Genomic DNA, 22,214 nt, shown 5'->3' on the forward strand with positions numbered 1-22,214 from the left:
ATAATTTATACATAAATATAATATATTTATATAGTTATATATTCATATTTTATTATTTATATATTATATTTCATATGATATAAAAGAAACCACGCAATATTTAACTTTCTGCATTTTACTTATCTCACTTAACATTATGGTTTCCAGATCCACCCATTTTCCTGCAAATGGCATGATTTCATTCTCCTTTATGGCTAAGTAATATTCCATTGTGCATATATACCACATTTTTTTAACCATTCATTTGTTAATGGGCATCTAGGCTGTTTCCAGAGCTTAGCTTTTGTGAATTACACAGCTATGAATATGGGTATGCATGTATGAGTCTATATGATTTCTTTAATTCTTTCAGGAATATAACCAGGAGAGGTATAATTGGGTCAAATGGAATTTCTACTTTTAGTTTTTTGAGGAGTCTCCATATTGATTTCCACAGTGTTTGTACAAGTTGATATTCCCATCAACAATGTAGAAGGGTTCCTTTCCCCCCATCCTTGTCCGCATTTGTTGTTTTTGCTGTTCTTGATGATAGCCATTCTGACTAGGGTAAGATATGATCTCAGTTGTTTTGATTTACATTTCCTTAATGATTAAAGGTGATGAACATATGGACAAGTTTCAATCTTTTTTTTGAGATAGGTACAATTTTTATTATTACCACTTTACAAAATATAATGCTAAAATAAATAAGGCTAAAATGAAAACAGACAGTTTCTGTTTGGGTATGGAATAGACTTGAATATCAGAATACACAGGTTCAGTTAGAAATCAAACAAGTGTTCCATCCAGGCACTTTTAAAGGGAAAAGGAGAACAATAAAGTGAATGAAGTAACTTTTTTTGAACAATTTTCTGTTGGTCCTATTAGCTACACAAGTTGTTTTGATCAAGTTAGATTGATGGGGGGGTCTGTTCATATGGAAGTTATGTGATTGGGCACTAGGGGAAAACTGGGAGGAGGTGATCAGAAAAAGCAGTTTTTGGAGACCGTTGGACAGTCAGAAGTCCCAGGAATGAAAAGTGCTGCAATCAGGAAGTCTTGCAAGCACTTTCTTCCCAGGCAGCATTATTTTTCCTGAGCCTTTCCATCTGTAGCTAAAGTTCAGTTTCTCTCCATTTTTCCAAGTGACATTTTTTTCCGTCGTAGAGACAGGCATCATATCAACTCAGAACAGTCTGATTTTCCTGCCTTCTGTTGTAAATAAACTTTAAAACTCTTTCCCCTCTGTGGTCATTAACATTTTCAAGAACCTCTGCTTGGTCTACCATTCTTCTAGGCTTGTTTGCTCTTCTGTTTTTCCTCTTCTTTTCTTTTGCGTTGTTTTGCTTTGTTTTTTGGCTGTTGTCCTTGACCAGACTTCAGTCAGACCCTGATAAGCTCAAGTTTCAAACTTTTGCAGTTTTCCCAGCACCAACTGTTAAAAAGGCTATCTTTTTTCCTCTAAAATATGTTTTTGGTCCTTTTGTCAAAAATCAGACAACTAAAGGTGCATAGAGTTGTGTGTCTTATGTTCTATTTTGTTGGTCTACATGCCTATTTTTGTGTCAGTATATGCTGTTTTTGTTGTTGTTTTTCCTTAGATTCTTTTATTTTAGGTATACATTTTAGGTATACAATACATTTACATTTCTCATTGGGTACTTGTAACTTTACATGATATATCTTGGTTCTTATTCTTTCCCCATTTCCTATCCTCCCTTCACCCCCTCCACCCTTCATTATTTACATAGACTTTGTTGCCATTTTTTCCTTTTCTTATACTTTTTCCTTTCCCCTGCCGCTCCCACTTCCCCTACCCCTTTGGACCTTTTCTTCCTATTTCCCATTATCAATTATTCCTTTTAATCATTATTTACACTTTCAGTTTCTCATACTAGAGAAACTATTCGGTATTTACATATGCATGTCCTATTTATTTCACTTAAAAGTATGGCCTCAATGTGCATCCATTTAGCTATAAATGTCTCTAACTTCTCATTATTTATGGCTGAGTAGTACTGCATTTTTAAAAAAAATGCCACATCTTCTTTATCCAGTTTCCAGTTGATGGGCACTTGGGCTGTTTCCAAGCTTTAGCTATTACAAACTGTGCCACTATAAACATAGCTGCACATATATTGCTGTGGTATAATACTTTTAATTCTTTTGGGAAGATACTCAGCAGGGGAATAACTTGGTCAAATGGGACCTCTAGTCCTACTTCTTTGAGGTATCTCCATACTGATATCCACAGTGGTTGCACCAATCTGCACTCCCACCAACAATGGAGAAGGGTTCCTTTCTCCCCACAACCCTGCCAGCATTTGCTATTGCTTGATTTCTTGATAGCAGCCATTATTTCTGGGGTGAGGTGGAATCTCAGGGTTGTTTTCATCTGCATCTCTCAAATGAGCAGTGATGTTGAACATTTTTTCATATGTTTATTTGCTGCTTTTACTTCTTTCTCTGAGAAATGTCCATTCCTTTCAGATGCTGATGTTTGAATTGGGTCTTTAAATTTGGGGGGGTCTGATTTTTCTCAGTTCTTTGTATATTCTAGATAGTGGTCCTTTGTCTGAGGTACTGCTGCTAAAAATGTTTTCCCACATTGTATGTTGTCTCTTAGCTCTGTTGGTGGTTTCCCTTGCTGTGCAGAAGCTTTTTTAAAAGGTGAGATCCCAGTTATTGATTCTTTGTGCTAGTTCCCGTGCAACTGAGGTTTTGTTCGTAAAGTCTTTTCCTATGCCAAAGCCTTTAAGAGTTCTACCTAACTTATCTTTCAGAAAGTTTAGTGTTTCTGTTTTAATATTTAGATCTTTAATCCACTTCTATCTTAGTTTAGTGCACGGTGATAGATATGGGTCTAGTTTTAAACTGTGGCAGGTTGAAATCCAGTTTTTCCAACACCGTTTATTAAGTGGCTATCTATCTGCCAGTGAGGGTGGTTGGCTCGTTTGTCAAAGATGAGGTGGCTGAGTATGTCTGGAGTTGTTTCTGCATCTTCAAATCTGTTCCACTGATCCTCAGGTCTGTTTCTTTGCCAGCACCATGCTGTTTTATCACAGTAGCTTTGTAGTATAGTTTCAAGTTGGGGATTATAATAGCCACTGCCATATCTCTGTTGCCTAGAATTGCTTTTGCTATTCTAGGTCTCTTCTGGTTCCAATTGAATTTTTGGATTGTTTTCTCTAGTTCTGTGAAGTATGTTGTTGGAATTTCAATTGGCATTGCATTAACTCTACATAGTACTTTTGGAAGTATGGCCATTTTCACTATATTGACTCTTCCTACCCAGGAGCAAGGTATATCTTTCCATTTTCTTATATCCTCATCAATCTCTTGTTTCAGAGTGCTGTACTTTTCAGTGTAGAGGTCTTTTCCTTCCTTTGTTAGATTGATTTCTAGATTTTTGGATGCTATTGTGAAAGTAATCATTTCCCTGATCTGTCAGTGAGTCTGTTACTTGTATACAAGAAGGATATTGTTTATTGAGTGCTGACCTTGCATCCAGCTACTCTACTGAATCTGTCAATTAAATCTAGAAGTCTTTTGGCAGAGTTTTTGTGGTCTTCTATGTAGAGTATCATATCATCAGCAAACAATGACAGTTTAACTTCTTCCTTTCCTATCTTTACTCCTTTTATTTCTTTCTCTTTTTCTAATTGCTATGGCTAATGTTTCCAGAACAATATTGAACAGGAGTGGTGATAGTGGGCATCCTTGTCATGTTCCTGATTTTAGCATGAAGATTTTCAGTTTTTGACCATTTAATATGATGTTGGCTATTGGTTTTTTCATAGATAGCCTTAATCAGGTTGAGATAAGGTCCTTCTATTCCAATTTTCTTTAGGGTTTTTATCATGAATGGGTATTGTTGAATGCTTTTTCTGCTTCTATTGAGATGATCACATGGTTTTTCCTTGGCTTTGTTAATATAGTGTATTACATTTATTGATTTACATATGTTGAACCATCTTTGCATCCCTGGGATAAATCCAACTTGTTCAGGGTTCATGATCTTCTTGATGACCCTCTGTTTTCTGTGTGCCAGTATCTTGTTGAGGATTTTTGCATCTATGTTCATTAGAGAGATTGGCCTATAGTTCTCTTTTTGGGTTGGGTCTTTCCCTGGTTTTGGAATCAAAGTAACACTTGCTTCCAGCAATGAATTTGGAAGTACTGCTTTCCTTTCAATTTCATTGAAGAGTTTAAAGAGTAATGGTGATAGTTCTACTCTAAATGTATTGTAGAATTCAGCAGTGAAGCCATCAGGACCAGGGGTTTTCATTGTTGGTAACATTTAATTATGTTTTCAATTTCACTGATTGTAATTAGAGTGTTTATAATTTCCATATCTTCTTCATTTAACTTTGGCAATTCATATGCATCTAGGAATCTGTCCATTTCTTCTTTTTTTTCCATTTTGTTAGAGTACAGGTTCTCAAAGCAGGTATTGAAGATCTTGTGGATTTCTGTTGGATCTTTTGTGACTTCACCTTTTTTGTTCTTTTTTTAAAATTTATTTTTTCCTTAAACTCTCTTATTGGTACATTTTAGATATACAATACATTTACATTTCTCATTTGGAACTTGTACCTTTACATGATGTATCTTGGTTCTTATTTTTTCCCCATTCCCTGTCCTCCCTTCACCCCCTCCACCCTTTCCTATTTACAAAGCCTTTCTTTCCATTTTTTCCATTTCTCATCATTTTTCCTTTCCGTTCCTTCCTTTCCCCTACTCCTCCCACTTCCCCTACCCCTTTGGACCTTTTCTTCCTATTTCACATCATCAACTATTCATTTTAATCATTGGTACATATTAGGTATACAATATAATGACATTCATCATTGGAAATTTGCACCTTTACACAATCTCTTTTGGTTCTTATTTTTTCCCCTTCCCCTGTCCTCCCTTCAACCCCTACATCTCTTCCTATTTACAAAGACGTTGTTTCCATTTTTCCATTTTCTCATATTAATTCCATTCCCTCTTTTCCTTTCCCCTACCCCTCACACTCCTTCCCCTTTGCCCCTTTTCTTTCTATTTCACATTATCTATTATACCTTTTACTCCTTATTTACACTTTCAGTTTCTCACACTAGAGAAACTATTCAGTATTTACACATGTGTGTCCTATTTATTTCACTTAAGAGTATTGCCTCAATGTGCATCCATTTAACTATAAATGTCTCTAACTTCTCATTTTTTATGTCTGAGTAGTACTCCATTTTATTAAAAAAAAAACCCACATTTTCTTTACCCAGTCTCCAGTTGATGGGCATTTGGGCTGTTTCCAAGTTTTAGCTATCACAAACTGTGCTGCTATGAACATGGGTGCACATATACCACTGTGGTATGATTCTTTTAATTCTTTGGGGATGATACCCAGCAGGGGAATAGCTGGGTCAAATACGACTTCCAGTCCTAGCTCTTTGAGGTATCTCTATACTGATTTCCACAGTGGTTGCACCAGTCTATACTCCCACCAGCAGGGAAGCAGGGTTCCTCTTTCCCCACAGCTCCGCCAGCATTTGTTATTGGTTGATTTCATGATAGCAGCCATTCTTTCTGGAGTGAAGTGGAATCTCGGTGTTGTTTTCATTTGCATCTCTCGAATGACCAGTGATGTTGAACATTTTTTCATGTATTTATTTGCTATTTCTACTTCTTTGTCTGAGAAATGTCTGTTCATTTCAGATGCCCATTTTTGGATTGGGACTTTAAATTTGGGAGGTCTGATCTTTTTAAGTTCTTTATAGATTCGAGATAGTAGGCCCTTGTCAGAGGAACAGCAGGTGAAGATTTTTTTCCCACATTGTGGGTTGTCTCTCCACACTGCTGGTGGTTTCTCTTGCTGTGCAGAAGCTTTTTAATAAGAAGAGATCCCACTTGTTGCTGTTTGTGCTAGTTCACGGGCAACTGAAGTTGTGTTCATAAAATCTATTCCTACACCAATGTCTTCAAGAGTTCTACCTAACCTCTGTTCCAGCTGGTTCAGCATTTCTATTTTAATATTTAGATCTTTAATCCATTTTGATTTTAGTTTAGTGCATGGTGAGAGATATAGGTCTAGTTTTAATCTTTGGCAAGTTGAAACCCAATTTTTCCAGCACCATTTAATTAGTCTATCTTTCCTCCAGTGAGGGTGGTTGGCTCCTTTATCGAAGATGAGATGGCTGAGTGTGTCTGGAGTTGTTTCTGCATTTTCTAATCTGTTCCACTGGTCCTCAGGTCTGTTTCTTTGCCAGTAAATTGCTGTTTTATCACAGTAGCTTTGTAGTATAGTTTCAAATTGGGGATTGCAATACACCCTGCCATGTCTCTGTTACCTAGAATTGCTTTTGCTATTCTGGGTCTCTTCTTGTTCCAAATGAATTTTTGGATTGTTTTCTCAAGGTTCGTGAAGTATGCTGCTGGCATTTCAATTGGGATTGCATTGAATCTATATAGCAGTTTTGGAAGTATGGCCATTTTCACTATATTGATCCTTCCTACACAAGATCAGGGGATGTCTTTCCATTGTCTGATATCAACTTTAATCTCTTTTTTTCAGGGTGTTACAGTTTCCAGAGAAGAGGTCTTTGATTTCTTTCATTAGATTGATTCCTAGTATTTCAGTTTTTTGGATGCTGTTGTGAAAGGAATTGTTTTCCTTATTTCTGTCTCAGTGAGTCTGTTCTTCGTGTAGAGAAAAGCAATTGATTTTTGTGTGTTGACCTTGTATCCAGCTACTCTACTGAATTTGATTATTAAGTCTGGAAGACTTTTGGTCGCATTCTTCAGGTCTTCTATATAGAGTAACATGTCATCTGCAAATAATGACAATTTGACTTCTTCATTTCCTATTTTAATTTCTTTTATTTCTTTCTCTTGTCTAATTGCCATGGCTAATGTTTCCAAAACTATATTGAACAAGAGTGGCGATAGTGGACATCCTTGTCTTGTTCCTGATTTTAGTGTGAAGGATTTCAGGTTTTGAGCATTTAGTATGATACTGGCTGTTGGCTTTTCGTAGATGGCTTTTATCAGATTGAGGTAGAGACCGTCTATTCCAGTTTTTTGTAGGGTTTTTATCATAAATGCATGTTGGATTTTGTTAAATGCTTTTTCTGCGTCTGTGGAGATAATCATATGGTTTTTGTCCTTGCCTCTATTGATATAGTGTATTACATTGACTGAATTATGTAGGATGAACCATCCCTGCATCCCTGGGATGAATCCCACTTGGTGAAGCTGCATGATCTTCTTGAAGATCTTCTGCATTCTATTTGCCAGTATTTTATTAAGGATTTTTGCATCTATGTTCAGTAGTGAGATTGGTCTATAGTTCTCTTTTTTGGTTGGGTCTTTCTCTGCTTTGGGGATCAAGGTGATGCTTGCTTCCAGGAATGAATTTGGGAGTACTGCTTCCCTTTCAATTTCATTGAGGTATTAAACAAGAGTGGCAGTAGTTCTTCTCTGAATGTCTTGTAGAATTCAGCAGTGAAGCCATCAGGGCCCAGGCTTTTCTTAGTTGATAAGTTTTTAATTACATTTTCAATTTCATTGGTTGATATTCGGTTGTTCAGAATGTTTAGGTCTTCTTTGTTCAACTTTGTTAATTCATATGTATCTAGGAATCTGTCCATTTCTTCTGTGTTGTCCATCTTATTGGCATAAGGTTCTCAAAGTAGGTATTGATATTCCTCTGCATTTCTGTTTGGTCCATTGGAATTTCACCTTTTTCATTCCTAATTGCATGGATTTGGGCCTTTTCTTTCCTTTTTCTGATAAGGTTGGCTAAGGGTTTGTCAATTTTGTTTATTCTTTTGAAGAACCAACTGTTGGCTTCATTAATTTTTTGTATCATTTTCTTAGTCTCCATTGAATTGATTTCTGCTCCAATCTTTAAAATTACCTCCCTTGTATGAGGTTTGGGTTTGTCCTGCTTTTCTTTTTCCAGAAGCTTGAGGTTCAGCATCAGATTGTTTAATTGGGCTTGCTCTGTTTTCCTAATATGTGTATTCATTGCTATGAGTTTCCCTCAAGAAACTGCTTTCATTGTGTCCCATAGATTCCAATATGTTGTATTGTCACTGTCATTTAATTGAAGGAACTGTCTGATTTCTTCTTTAATTTCCTCTGTGACCCGTTGGTTATTCAAAAATGTGTTGTTCAATTTCCATGTCTTCATGAAATTTTTGTGGTTTCTTTTGCTATGGATCTCCAATTTCACTGCGCTATGGTCTGATATTATACAGGGGATAACGTCAATTCATTTGCACTTCCTTAAACATGTTCTATGAGCGAGTATGTGGTCTATTTGGAGAACAACCTGTGTGCAGGTAAAAACAATGTGTATTGTGATTTTGTGGGGTGGAACACTCTGTAAACATCTGTTAAGTTCATTTCTTCAAGAGTTTGAGTTCTAGTATTTCATTACTTATTTTTTGTCTAGTTGATCTATCTATTTGTGACAGTGGGGTATTGAGGTCCCCCACTACTACTGTATTAGTGCATATATGACTTTTCATGTACATTAGCATTTGTTTTGTATAGTTGGGCATACTAATGTTTGGTGCATAGATATTTATGATTGTCGTGTCTTCCTGTTGCATTGTTCCCTTACAAGGATGTACTGTCCTTTGTGTCTCTTAATCAGTGTTGGTTTGATATCTACTTGATGTGCCAAGAGGATAGCTACTACTGCTTTTTTTTGGGTTCCCGTCACATGGAGTATTGCTTTCCACCCTTCAACTTTCAGTCTATGAGTTACATTTTGAATTAAGTGTGTTTCTTGTATGCAGCATATCGTTGGATCTTGCTTCTTGACCCATTCTGCCAGTTATTTCTTTTGATTGGTGAATTGAGACCATTAATATTGATGGTTAAAACTGATATATATTGACTTATCATTGTCATGACTTTTTCATTTTGTTGGATTCTCCCCCTTTACATTTAATTTCTTGTCGTGCCTGATGTGTTCATTCTGCTGTGTTTCCTGGGGTTGTGATCCTCATTGTCTGTTCCTAGGATATTGTCTAAAATTATTTAGAGTGCTGGTTTGGTATTCATGAAATTCTAAGGTGCTCTTTGTCATGAAAGTATCTTATTTCTCCATCAATTTTGAAAGACAGTTTTGCAGAATACATCAATCTGGGTTGGAGGCTGTTTTCCTTTAGGGCTTGGAATACATCACTTCAAGCGCTTCTTGCCTTGAGGGTTTGCATTGAGAAGTCTGCTGTGATTCTGATGGGCTTTCCTTTGTAAGTGATTTGTTTCTTTTTTCTAACTGCTTGTAGAACTTATTTCTTCTGTTGAGTTTCTGGAATCTTAACAATTATATGCCTTTGTGTAGATTTTTTTTGATCAAGGCTATTTGGAGTCCTATATGCCTCACTTATCTGTATGTCAAGTTCTTTTCCCTTGCTTGGGAAGTTTCCTGCCATTATTTCTGTGAACAGGTTTTTTTTATGTCATCTGCACTCTCTCCTGTTTCTTCATTGACTCCAATCAGTCTTATGTTATTCTTCTTTGTGTCTTCTAGGAGCTGCTGGATTGATTTCTCATGGTACCTTACAATTTTAAAGCAATTTTTCTTTTCCTCGTCGGTAATTGCAATCTTATCTTCTATATCTGAAATTCTGTCCTCACATTGGCTCATTCTGCTGTGTAGACTTTCAATGGAGTTTTTAATCTGGAAATCTGTTTGCATATGTTTTATGGATTCCATTTGTTTCCTTTGTTGGGATTCCATCACGTTCCTCAGCTCCTCTCTAGATTTATTAATCATGTTTTGCACTACAAGCACAATCTCTGCTGTTATCTGAGAAATTATTTCTGATTGCATTTTTTCCAGATCCTCTTTTGTTGCCAGTTCAGGGAGTCCAGGTGGTTGAGTATCAGAGTGTTCCATTTCATTTCCCTTTGCGGTTGCTGTAGGTTATCTGGAAGTTTGGTTTTGAGACTTGTATACTGTCTTCTCATTTCAGTGGAGGGGGAGTGCTGTTGGTGCCCGAGCGGCTCGCCTCCTCTGAGCTTGAAGCAGTAGAACAGTGGCCTGGAAGCCCCTTCCTCTGGGCTGGGAGCTGTGGAATGGTGGCCCAGAAGCCCCTACCTCTGGGCTCACCTTTTTTGTACTTAATTGCATGTATTTGAGCCTTTTCTTTTCTTTTTTTTTTTGATAAGGTTGGCTAAGCATTTATCAATTTTATTTATTCTTTAGAAAAACCAACTCTTTGATTCATTGATTTTTTTTGTATCATTGTCTCATTCTCCATTGCATTGACTGCTGCTCTGATCTTTATAATTTCCTCTCTTGTAGGAGTTTTGGGTTTGTCATGCTCTTCTTGATAGGAGCTTGAGGTTCTGCATTAGGTAATTTATTTGAGTTTTCTCTGTTTTCCTAATATGGGCATTCACTGCTATGAATTATTCTGGTAGAACTGCTTTTATTGTGTCCCATAGATTCCTGTATGTTGTACTGGCATTATCATTTACTTGTAGAAACTGTCTAATTTCTTCTTTAATTTCCTCTGTGACCCATTGGTTGTTCAAGAGGGTGTTATTCAATTTCCAGGTGTTTTTTAGGGTTTTGCGGTTTCTTATGCTATTGATCTCCAATTTTATTGCACTATGGTCTGAAAATATACAGGGGATAACTTCAATTCTGTCGCATTTACTTAAACATGCCCTATGAGTATGTTTAAGCATGTGATCTATTTTCAAGAATGACCTGTGTGCAGCCGAAAAGAATGTATATTCTGATTTTGTGGGTGGAACACTCTGTAGACATCTATTAAATCCATTTGTTCAAAAGCTTGGTTCAGTTCTAGAATTTCATTGTGGATTTTCTGTCTAGATTATCTGTCTATTTGTGATAGTGGGGTATTGAGGTCCCCCACTAGGATTGTATTAGTGCTTATTTGATTGTTCATGTCCATTAATATTTGTTTTGTATGGTTGGAGGCATTCGTATTTGGTGCATATATATTTAGGATTGTCATTTCTTCCTCTTGGATTGTTCCCTTCACATGGATGCAGTGACCATCTTTGTCTCTCTGTCTCTCTCTTTTTTTTTTTTTTTGGTACCTGATATCGAACTCGGTTGATTCCTTGCACTTGCACTGCAGGCGGTGAAACTACTCAGCTAAATCCCTGGCTTTGTCTCTCTTAATTAGTTTTGGTTTGAAATCTATTTTGTCTGCAAATAATATTGCTACCTCTGTTTTCTTCTGGGTTCTTGTTGCATGGAGAACTGTTTTCCATCCTTTTACTTTCCGTCTATGATTGTTTTTTTGAATTAGGTATGTTTCTTGTATATACCATATTGTTAGATTTTGCTTTTTAATCCATTCTGCCAGTCCGTTTTTTTGATTGGTGAATTGAGGCCATTATCATTAATGGTTATAATTGATAAATATTGACTCATCCTTGTCATGATGTCTTACTGTTGTTGGCTCTTTTATTTTTTATTTTTCCCCCTTTCCCTTTAGTTTCTTGCCTTGTCTGGCGGCTTTGCTCGGTTGGGCCTCATGGAGTTGTGACCTTCATTGTCTTTTTCTAGGATATTGTTTAGAATTGTTTGGAGTGCTGGTTTGGTGTTCATGAAATTTCTCAGGTGTTCTTTGTAGTGGAAGTATCTAATTTCCCCATCAATTTTGAAAGATAATTTTGCAGGATACAACAGTCTAGGTTGGAAGTTATTTTCTTTTAGGGCTTGAAATCCTTCATTCCAGGCTCTCCTTGACTTGAGTGTTTGTATTGAGAAGTCTGCTGTGATTCTGACGGGCTTTCCTTTGTATGTGATTTGTTTCTTTTCTCTAACTGCTTGTAGGTGTTTGTTCTTCTCTTGGGTTTCTGGGATCTTGACTATTATATGTCTAGGTGTAGATTTTTTTTTTTTTTATCATAGCTAGTTGGAGTTCTATAAGCCTAACTTTTCTGTATGTCAAATTCTCTACCTCTGTCTGGGAAGTTTTCTACTATTACTTCTGTGAACAGTTTTTTTTACATCAATTGTACTTTCTCCTGGACTCCTATCAGTGTTATGTTATTCTTCTTTGCATCATCTAGCAGCTGCCAGATTGATATCTCGTGGTCACTTTCTATTTTTAAGAAATTTCTGTTTTCATGGTCATTACTCGCAATCCTGTCATCTATATCTGACACTCTATCTTCACATTCACTCAATCTGCTGTGAATATTTTCCATGGAGTTTTTAATCTTCTGGACAGCTGCTTGCATCTGTTTCATGGATTCCATTTCTTTCCTATGTTGGGTAATCATGGTTTCCATTTCTTTCTTATTCTGGGCATTCATGGCTTCCAGCTTGGTTCTGATCTCATCTGTTTTGTTTTTTTAAAATCTGTTTCTGTTTTAGAGCCTTTAACCATGTCTTTCACTCTGCTCACCATTTCTGTTGTTATCTGGGAAATTATTTCTGTTTTGAATTTTTCTAGAGCCTCATTCATCTGTTTTGTTACTCCCTGTGCTATCAGTTCACGGTGTCCAGGTGGTTGATTGTCATATTTTTCCACCTCGTTTCCCAAAGAATTTGCCTTTGGTGAGCCAGAAGCCTGTGTTTTTGTCCTGCCAAGGTGTCTTCTCATTTTTAATTCTGTTGTTGGTGCTGTTTTTTGCTTTAATTCCTGGGCTGATACTCCAATATTTCTTATTTTGAGTATCTTTATTACTGGTGTTTAGAGCCCCTATGGAGTGATTGCTTCTCATAGATATCCTCCAGGTATAGCTGGACTTCTTAGGCTTTGAGTCTCTAATGACTCTTAGGCAATCTCATTTTCTGTACGCCAGGGAGGAGAACTGATGATCAATCACAACACCTTAGCCCAATTGACACAATCAGCATCAAACACAGCTCAGAAAATGACAATTTTTGGTAGCAGTTAATCTTCTACCTTTAATCATGTGAGCTAGCTCAAAATCTAGGTCCAACCCAAAATATGTTTGTAGTAATTAAACCCTTCAATATGGCAAATTTACCCTTCAGGATAAGGATTTAGCAGGGGTTGGGGAGGGTGGGGTAGAGAGATAGAGGGAGAAGGAAAGGTTAGAGGTGAGGCTAGAGGACATGGGAAGATCACGCTAATTGTGGGAATTTGTTGAAGACAGGAGGACAAGACAGAGCAAAAGAACAGAGACAAGTACAGAACAAACTGACAATAGGGAAGCTAGAAATTGTATTCACCTTCCTATAAAAGTGACAGTTGAGAGGACAGAGAGAAAAAAATCAGAATGGGACAGGAACAAAGAGGAAGAGAAATACAGAGCCAGAAGGTATAGAGAGAGAGAAAAAGGAAAGAAAAGAAAATATGTATATATAAAACAAAACAAACAAACAAAAAAGGTCTCCCTCAGGATATGTCTCTGCTGTCCTGGTAGGCAATGTGTGCAGCAGTGTGCAGGTCTAAGTCGATTAGTCTCAGCAAGCCAGCTGTAGTCTACTGACATTCAGGCTGATTTCTGGCTGCAACGTCCAAGTTGAGGTCCCTGACCTCCTGCAGGATTAAACTCTGCAAGGTTCTACTGCAGGTTCCAGCTGTCCTCCTCACTATGCGAGTCCAGGTTTCTACGGGAGGTGCTGATCCCACGAATTTACCAATCATTATCATCCAGTCTGCTTTTATTGAAGAATTTTTCTTCATTTTCCCAGTGGATTTCAATTTTCATTGAGGAGCATCAGAAAGGCCCTCTCTGTTCACTTCTGCTCTATCTTCTGGGACTTGTAACTATAGCCTTTATGCTCCCGCTGGCGCATCTGCTGTACGGATTCAGATGCTGCGTGGTTTCTGGAAGGGCACCCAGGGTGCTGGCATCGGCGCTGCGTGGTCTCAGGTGGGTATATGCTGTTTTTTTAAATGATAGCTTTGTAATACAGATATTCCTCATTTAATAACCTACCTGTTTAACAACTGTTTGGACTTACAGCCAGGGTGCACTGTTTGGATGTATAACCTGCAGTCAGTCTTAAGATTCAGGAACTCGAGCAGCAGTGCCTTATGCTGGCTTCTTCTACAGTACAGTACTGTAATTTCTGCTGATTGTACTATACAGTACTGTAGTTTTATGTTCTGTTATACATTGCAGTTTTGCAAGTTGGATTTTCCTTTGGCCATTTCTTTGTTCTGAATATGGTAATGTACATACTATACACAATACCTCATTTAGCAACCAATTAATTTAACCATCTAATTGCAGGAACAGAATTCGGTCATTAAACAAGAAGTGTCTGTATCCCTTGAAATCCAAAATTTTGATGCCTCCCACTTTGCTCTTTTTGCTCAGGATTGCCTTGGCTATTGTGGGCCTCTTCTGGTTCTATATAAATTTTAGGATTTTTTTTCTAGTTCTGCAAATAATATTGGTATTTTAATAGGAACTGTATTAAAATTATATGTCACTTTTGCTAACATGGTCATTTCAATGATTTTAATTCTACCTATCTAGTAGCAGGGGATGTTTTTTGCATTTTCTAACATCCTCTTCAATTTCTTCCTGCAGAGTTTTGTAGTTTTCTTTTTAGAGGTCTCGCACTTCTTTGGTTAGGGTGATTCTTAGCTATTTAAATTTTTTGTCTATTAAGATTTTAATTGCAAAATTTAATACATATATGAAAAATTGTGCATAAATCATAAATGTACAACTTCATGGATTTATATAAAACAAAAGCATGAGTTTCTATCACCTTGGTCAAGAAATAAAAGATTACTTGGTATTCTTATTTATTTTTTTGGCATTCGGGATCAAACCCAGGGCCTTGCATACGCTAGGCAAGCAAGTGCTCTACCGCTCAGCTACACTCCCAGTCCCTGTGAATGGTTTTAAGAAAAGAACAAATATTTGTTGATGGCTTTGAGGTTAAAATCATTAGATAATAGTCCTTGGAAGTTTAATAGTATTACTTGAGTGATCTTTTACATGGTATGCTTTAATGGTGCCAATTATCAACTATCACTTTAACTGAAGCACAGAGGAAACCATATTTTACATTTCCAGGAAGACTCATTTTTCTCTTGAGCTGTATAACTATACACCCAGCTGGATACTCATTGTCTTTCCTCGAAATACTTGTACGTACCTCAAACTCAACATATTTCATATGAACTGCCTCTCTTCCTATGCTTCCTATCTCAGTAAAAGGACACCTCCTTGTATCTAGTTGTTATGCTAGATACTTGGCTAACACCTGTGACTTCTTGTTTTCCCTTTTTTATCAGCACATTTGCAGTATATAATGTTTACGTGCTTTGTGTGGAGTTGGTGCATGTACATAGCACTCTTAATTCCTTTTTTCATCGCCCTTTTCTACCCTCCCACTCTCTTTCCTTCATCTCTTGATCCCTTCCCCATTTGAAAAAAGATCTTTCTCCCTACTTTCTATTATCTATCTTTTATTTTGCTCTTTATTTTGAAGCTATCACGAATGGAACTGTTTTCTTAATTTCTTTTTGGATAAGTTCATTGTTGGTTTTTCTTGTTTGTTCTTTCCAGAGATGGTTCTTTATTACTATTAATTTCATTTTACTCCTTAATAGGACCCCTTATCTTACTTTTCTCTTCTTCTCATCATATCCCATTGATTAATTTTTCAAATTTTGTATTTTTCATTCTCCAGTTCCCCACCTCCTCCACCTTCAGTAGTATAACTACTAAGCTTTATGAATCTCTAGATAAACAGTTAACTTTATGCTAAGCTGTTGAATACTGTGCTCTTGTTACTAGAGATCAAGTTGTTCCATTTAGTAGATATTTACTGCAGTTCAATAGTAGGTCAATATTTGGTTTGTCTTAGTGTTTATACTATAATTATAGATCTCTTTCCTATGGACAAGAATGGTGCTTTTTTGGTGCTTAGGGTTTATTGATATTTAGTTTATATTTAATGGTATAACTAATGCTAATTTTATCTCTATAGCCAAGTTGCTATTAATTTGTTTTCTTGAGATGTCAATATCCAAATTGCCTAAGGGTCATTAACAATACTGTAGCCCATTCCAGAAGAACTGGGTACTGGGCCAAACCTGCTGCAACTTCCGATCCCAAGTAAACAGAACTGGTTGGACCCTGGGACAGAGGCAAAGGCCAGTAGAAGGCCAAGCCCAGAGGACACCACTAAAAAGTAGACATTAACTAAAGAGGTCTCCGTACTAGAAACAAACCTTTCTACTACAATATACCCATAGGGAGGGGAATGGGGAAAAAAATAAAAACCGGGATGCATCATATAAAGGTACAAGATCCCAATGATGAATGTAACTGTATTGTATATCTAAAATGTACCAATAAACTTAATGGAAAAAATACAATATACCCATAATCCTCAACACAAGATAAACAAACAAAAATAGAAACATGAGAAGACAAGTTAACAAAATACCTCCCAAACTCCTAAATCCCCCAAAGCCAATTCATATGGTTTCAAAGTGGAGGAAACCAAAAACCTCATGGAAAATTATTTGAAATGGCATCAGGGGAGATAACAAAATAGTTAAATAAGGTAATTGGGAAGCTCACAAATGTAAGTAATAAGATACTGGGCCAATTAAAATCACAAATGAGTGTAAAGAAGATACTTATAAAAAGAGTTAAACAAAATGATGTAAGATGTACATAACCATAACAGAAAAGGATGAGAGTCCATTAAAGGGGTTCAAATACAAATTCAGGAGGTTTTGAATTGAAAATATGGGTAGAATTGACCAATATGAGAATGGACTCAGAACTAGAGTGACCAATTAATGAGGAACATCTTAAAAACAAGAGAACTGAAAAATAGATCCAGTAACTTCTAGATGATACAAAGAACATTAATCTAAGATCAATTGGAATTACTGAAAAATCAGAAGATAACACAAATGGCATAAAAAACCTGTTTGCTGAAATAATAGCTGAAAACTTTCCAAATATGGTCAATGAATTTAACATACAGATAAGTGAGGCATATAGACCCCCAAATAGCCTTGATCAGAAAAGAACTTCTCCATGACACATCATACACAAAATCTCAGAAGTTCAACACAAGCACAGAATCTTAAAAGCTGTTAGAGAAAAGTAATGAATCACTTATAAAGGAAAACCCATTAGAAGCCAGGCATGATGGTACAGACCACTAATCCCAGCACTCCAGAGGCTGAGGCAGGTGGATCGCCATGAGTTCAAGTCCAGCCTGGGATACATAGTGAGTTCAAGGCCAGCCTAACCTACATAGTGAGACCTTGTCTCAAAAAACCAAAACAAATAAACAAACAAAATAAAAAGTATCTATTAAAATTATAGCAGACTTCTCAACACAAACTTGTTTTTCCATTAAATTTACTGATACATTTTAGATATAAACTACAGTTACATTCATCATTGGGATCTAGTACCTTTACATGAGTATCTTGGTTCTTATTTTTTCCTCTTCCCCTGCCCTCCCTTCACCCCCTCCACCTTCCCTATTTACAAAGACTTTGTTTCCATTTTTTTCCTTTTCTCATATTTTTTCTTTTCCCTTCTTTCTTCCTCTAGCCCTCCCACTTCACCCTACTTGCAGGGTACATCACTCTGGCTTGGAGGCTGTTTTCCTTTAGGGCTTGGAATACATCACTCCAAGCTCTTCTTGCCTTGAGGGTTTGCATTGAGAAGTCTGCTATGATTCTGATGGGCTTTCCTTTGTATGTGATTTGTTTCTTTTCTCCAACTGCTTGTAGGATTTTGTTCTTCTGTTGGGTTTCTGGAATCCTATTATATTCTTATGTGTAGATTATTTTATCAAGGCTATTTGGAGTCCTATATGCCTCACTTATCTGTATGTCACGTTCTTTTCCCCTGCTTGGGAAGTTTTCTGGCATCACTTCTGTGAACAGTTTTTTTTTTTAATGTCTTCTCCACTCTCTCCTGTTTCTTAATTCAGTCTGATCAGTCTTACGTTACTCTTCTTTGCATCACCTAGCACTGCTGGATTGATTTCTCGTGGTTCCTTACAATTTTATTTTTTAATATTTTTGGTACTAGGGATTGAACTTGGGTCCTTGCACTTGCACAGCAGGCGGCGAAACCACTGAGCTAAATCCACGGCCTGCAATTTTAAAGAAATTTTTCTTTATCTTGTCACTAATTGCAATCTTATCTTCTATATCTGAAATTATTTCCTCACATTGGCTCATTCTGCTGTGTAGACTTTCAATGGAGTTTTCAATCTCCTGGAAATCTGTTTGTATCTGTTTTATGGATTCCATTTGTTTCCTATGTTGGGATTCCATCATGCTCCTCAGCTCCTCTATTTTTTTTTAATCTGTGTCCTCTCTAGATTTATTAATCCTGTCTTGCACTATGGGCAAAATCTCTGCTTTTATGTGAGAAATTATTTCTGATTTCATTTTTTCCAGATCCTCTTTTGTTGCCAGTTCAGAGAGTCCATGTGGTTGAGTACCAGATTGTTCCATCTCATTTCCCTTTGGGGTTGCTGTAGGTGATCTGGAAGTCTGTTTTTGAGGCTTGTTTACATGTCTTCTCAGGCTAGGGATTTAGCTCAGTGGTGCTGCCACCTGCCTCGCAAGCACAAAGTCCCGAGTTCGATCCCTGGTACCAAAAAAATAAATGAATAAAATACATGTCTTCTCATTTCCACAGGTGGGGGGGTGGTGTGCTGCTGGAGCCTGTGTAGCTCACCTCCTCTGTTCTGAAAGCGGTGCTATGGTGGCCCAGGAGCCTCCTCCTGGGCGCTGGGATTGGCTCACCTCCTCTGTGCTGGGAGCAGTGCTATGGCAGCCTGGGAACCTCCTTCTGGGTGCTCTCAGCACAAACCTTAAAAGCCAGGAGAGCTTGAAGTGAAGAGTTTCAAGCCCTAAAAGAAAACACTTTCTAACCCAGAATGACATATCTTGCAAAGCTATCTTTCAAAATTGATGGAGAAATAAGATACTTTCACGATAAATAGCACCTAGTGAAATTCATGAACACTAAATCAGCCCCTCAAAAACTTATCAAAGGTACCCTAGAAAGAGACAATGAATCTAACAGTGACAAAAGGTCTAATAGAATGAGTACACCAGGTAGGGTTAGCATTTAAGTAGAAGGAAAAGATAGGGAATCAATAACCAGAAAATAAAGCAATGACAAGAATTATGTCAGTACCTATCAGTAATAATTCTCCATGTAAATGGCCTCAAAATACAGACTGGAAGCATGGATCAAGAAACAAAATCCATAATATTCTATATACAATAAACACATTTAACTAAAAAGAAACTCAAACTAAAAACCAAAGGGTGGAAAACAATATTCCATACAATGGAAACCTGAAGAAAAGCAGGGGTAACTATCTTATGAATATAAGGCAAAGTGGACTTCAAGCTAAAACAGATGAAAAGAGGCAAAGAAGGTCACTATATATTGTTTAAAGGAACAATCCAACAGGAAGAAGTAACAATTGTTAACATGTTTACCAAACAATAGTGTAACCAACTTCATAAAGCAAGTACTACTGGACATAAAAGATCAGATAAACATAAACACAATTATAGTGGAGGATGTCAATACCACACTATCACAAATAGATATATCAACTAGAAAAAAAACCCAAAGAAATATCAGAGTTGAATTACCATTCAAACAAATTGACATAATAGAAATCTACAGAGTGTTCCATGCAACTAAAACATAATACACATTCTTTTCAGCAGCATGTGGAACTTTCTCCAAAACATACCATATAAAGCCAATAAATCAGCCTTAAATAAATGTAAAAGAATTAAAATTATATCATGCATATTATACAACCATAGAATGAAGTTAGAAATCAATGAAAAAAGAAAACACAGAAATTATGCAACTACATGGAAACTAAACAAGACATTCTTAACTAAACATCGGCTGATAGAAGAAATCAAGGAAGAAATAAGACAGTTTCTAAAACTGAATAACAATATCAGTACAATATACCAGACACAATGAAATATACAGGACCCAAAGAAAGCCATTCTAAGAGTGAAGATTATAGCTGTGAATGCTCACATCACAAAACAGAGCAAGCCCAAATAAATAACCTAATGACGTACCTCAAGGTCTTAGAAAAAGAAGCATATTCCAAAACCAAAGCTATTACAAGGAAGGAAATTATAAAGATCAGAGCCAAAATCAATAAAATTGAGACCTCCCAAAAGCCCCAAATACAAAAAATTAATGAATCTGAGGTAGTTCTTTGAAAAAATAAACAAAATAGATAAGCCCTCAGCCAAAAAAAAAAAAGTAAAAAGAAAAAACCCTCAAATCAATGCAGTGAAAAGTGAAATCACAATGGACATTGCTGAAATTTAAAAAAAAACATTACCAACAATTAATTCACAAACCTGTATGCCAATAAATTGGAGAATTCAAAAGAAATGGATAGATTCCTACAAACATGAATTGCCAAAATTGAAGCAAGAAGATTTAAAAACCAAGAATAATCAAATAATAGGTAATGCAATCAAAGCAGTAATAAATAACCTACCAGCAAAATAAAAGCCTAGGTCTGGATGAGTTTACTGCTGAATTCTACAAAAACTTCATGTAAGTTCCAGCACCAATACTCCTCAAGTTCTTTAATGAAATTGAAAGGAAAGGAGTACTCCCAAAGTCACTCCTGGAAGCTACCATTACCCTGATTACCAAACCAGACAAGGTCTAACAAAAAAAGAGAACTATAGACCAATCTCTTTAATAATCTTCAACAAGATACTGGCAACAGAATGCAATGAATCATCAAAAAGATCATACATCATGATAAAGTAGAGTTTATCCCTGGCATGCAAGGATGGTTCAACATATGCAAATCAATAAATGCAATGCATCACATAAATAGAAGCAAGGTAAAAAATACCCCGCATAATCATCTCAATAGACACAGAAAAAGCCTTTGACAAAACCCAACACCATTTTATGATAAAAAACTGAATAAAAATAGGTATAGAAATACTGCATCTCAATCTGATAAAAGGCACTTATGACAAACCTAGTGCTAACAGCATATTAAATGGAGAAAAACTGAAAGCTTTCCATCTAAAATCGGGAGTAAGACAAGGATGTCCTCTTATCTATGTTGAACTCTTGTCCAACAAAGTATTTTAAACATTAGCAAGAGCAATTAGGCAAGAAAAAGAAATAAAAGTGATATATATAGCAAAGGAAGAAGTCAAATTATCATTATTTGCAGAAGACATCTTTTACATGGATGATCCCCCAAAATCCATCCAAAGACTCTTAGATTTGATAACGAAATTCAGTAGTGTAGCAGAATACAAAATCAACACACAAAACTCAATATCATTCATATATACTGATAATGAAGCCACTGAGAAATAAATTAGGGAAAAATACCATTCACAATAGCACAAAGAAAAATTGAATACTTACAAATGAGACCCATAATAGCAAAAATAATCCTGGGTAAAAAGAGAAAAGCAGGAGGATTCATAATCCTGGACCTGAGGTTATATTACAAAGCTACTGTGATAAAAGAAAAAAACCAACAACAACAGCATGATACTGACACAAAAACTGATGTGAGGATCAGTGGAACAGAATAGAGGATGCAGAAACAACCTCACATACATTCAACTCTTTGAGATTTAACAAAGGGAGCAAAACCGCAAACTAAGGAAAGATAGTCACTTTAACAAATGGTGTTGGGAAAACGGGCTATCTACATGCAGAAGACTGAACCTAGACCCATATCTCTCACCATATATTAAACTAAATTCAAAGTGGATTAAGAACTAAATGTTAAACTAGAAACACTTAACCTGCTGTAAAACAAAATAGGTAAAACTCTTGAAGTCATAGGCATAGGTAAGGACTTTCTAAACAGAACCTTGGCGGTACAGGAAATAGTTCTGGGAATCAACAAATGGGATCATGTAAAATTAAAAAGCTTCTGCCCAGCAAAAGAAATAATCAACAGAGTGAAAAGACAACCTACAGAATGGAAAAAAAATTTTGGGAGCGATTCCTTAGACAAAAGACTCATATCTAGAATATATAAAAAAACTAAAAAAATTAGACTCTCCCAAAAAAAGACCCAATCAAAAAATGAGCAAGCAAAATGAATAGACACTTCACAGAAGAAGTACAAATTGCCAATAAATGCATAAAGAAATGCTCAACATCACAGGCTATTTGAGAAATGCTAATTGAAACAACACTGAGATTCCATATTACCCCAGAAAGAATGTCCATCCATCATCAAGAAAGCAAATAATCACAAATGCTAG

At 36.4% G+C, this 22,214-nt stretch overlaps 1 protein-coding gene across 10 annotated transcripts in view; it reads right to left on the minus strand.

Annotated features, from left to right (window-relative positions):
- Phka1 (phosphorylase kinase regulatory subunit alpha 1) overlaps positions 1-22,214 on the minus strand; it is a 195,132-nt gene that overhangs the window by 123,469 nt on the left and 49,449 nt on the right. The window lies entirely within an intron of this gene.

This window comes from Heterocephalus glaber, unplaced genomic scaffold (assembly GCF_053883595.1).
Source record: "Heterocephalus glaber isolate CG9 unplaced genomic scaffold, H.glaber_assembly_v1.0 deba00001145, whole genome shotgun sequence".
Lineage (NCBI taxonomy): Eukaryota > Metazoa > Chordata > Mammalia > Rodentia > Bathyergidae > Heterocephalus > Heterocephalus glaber.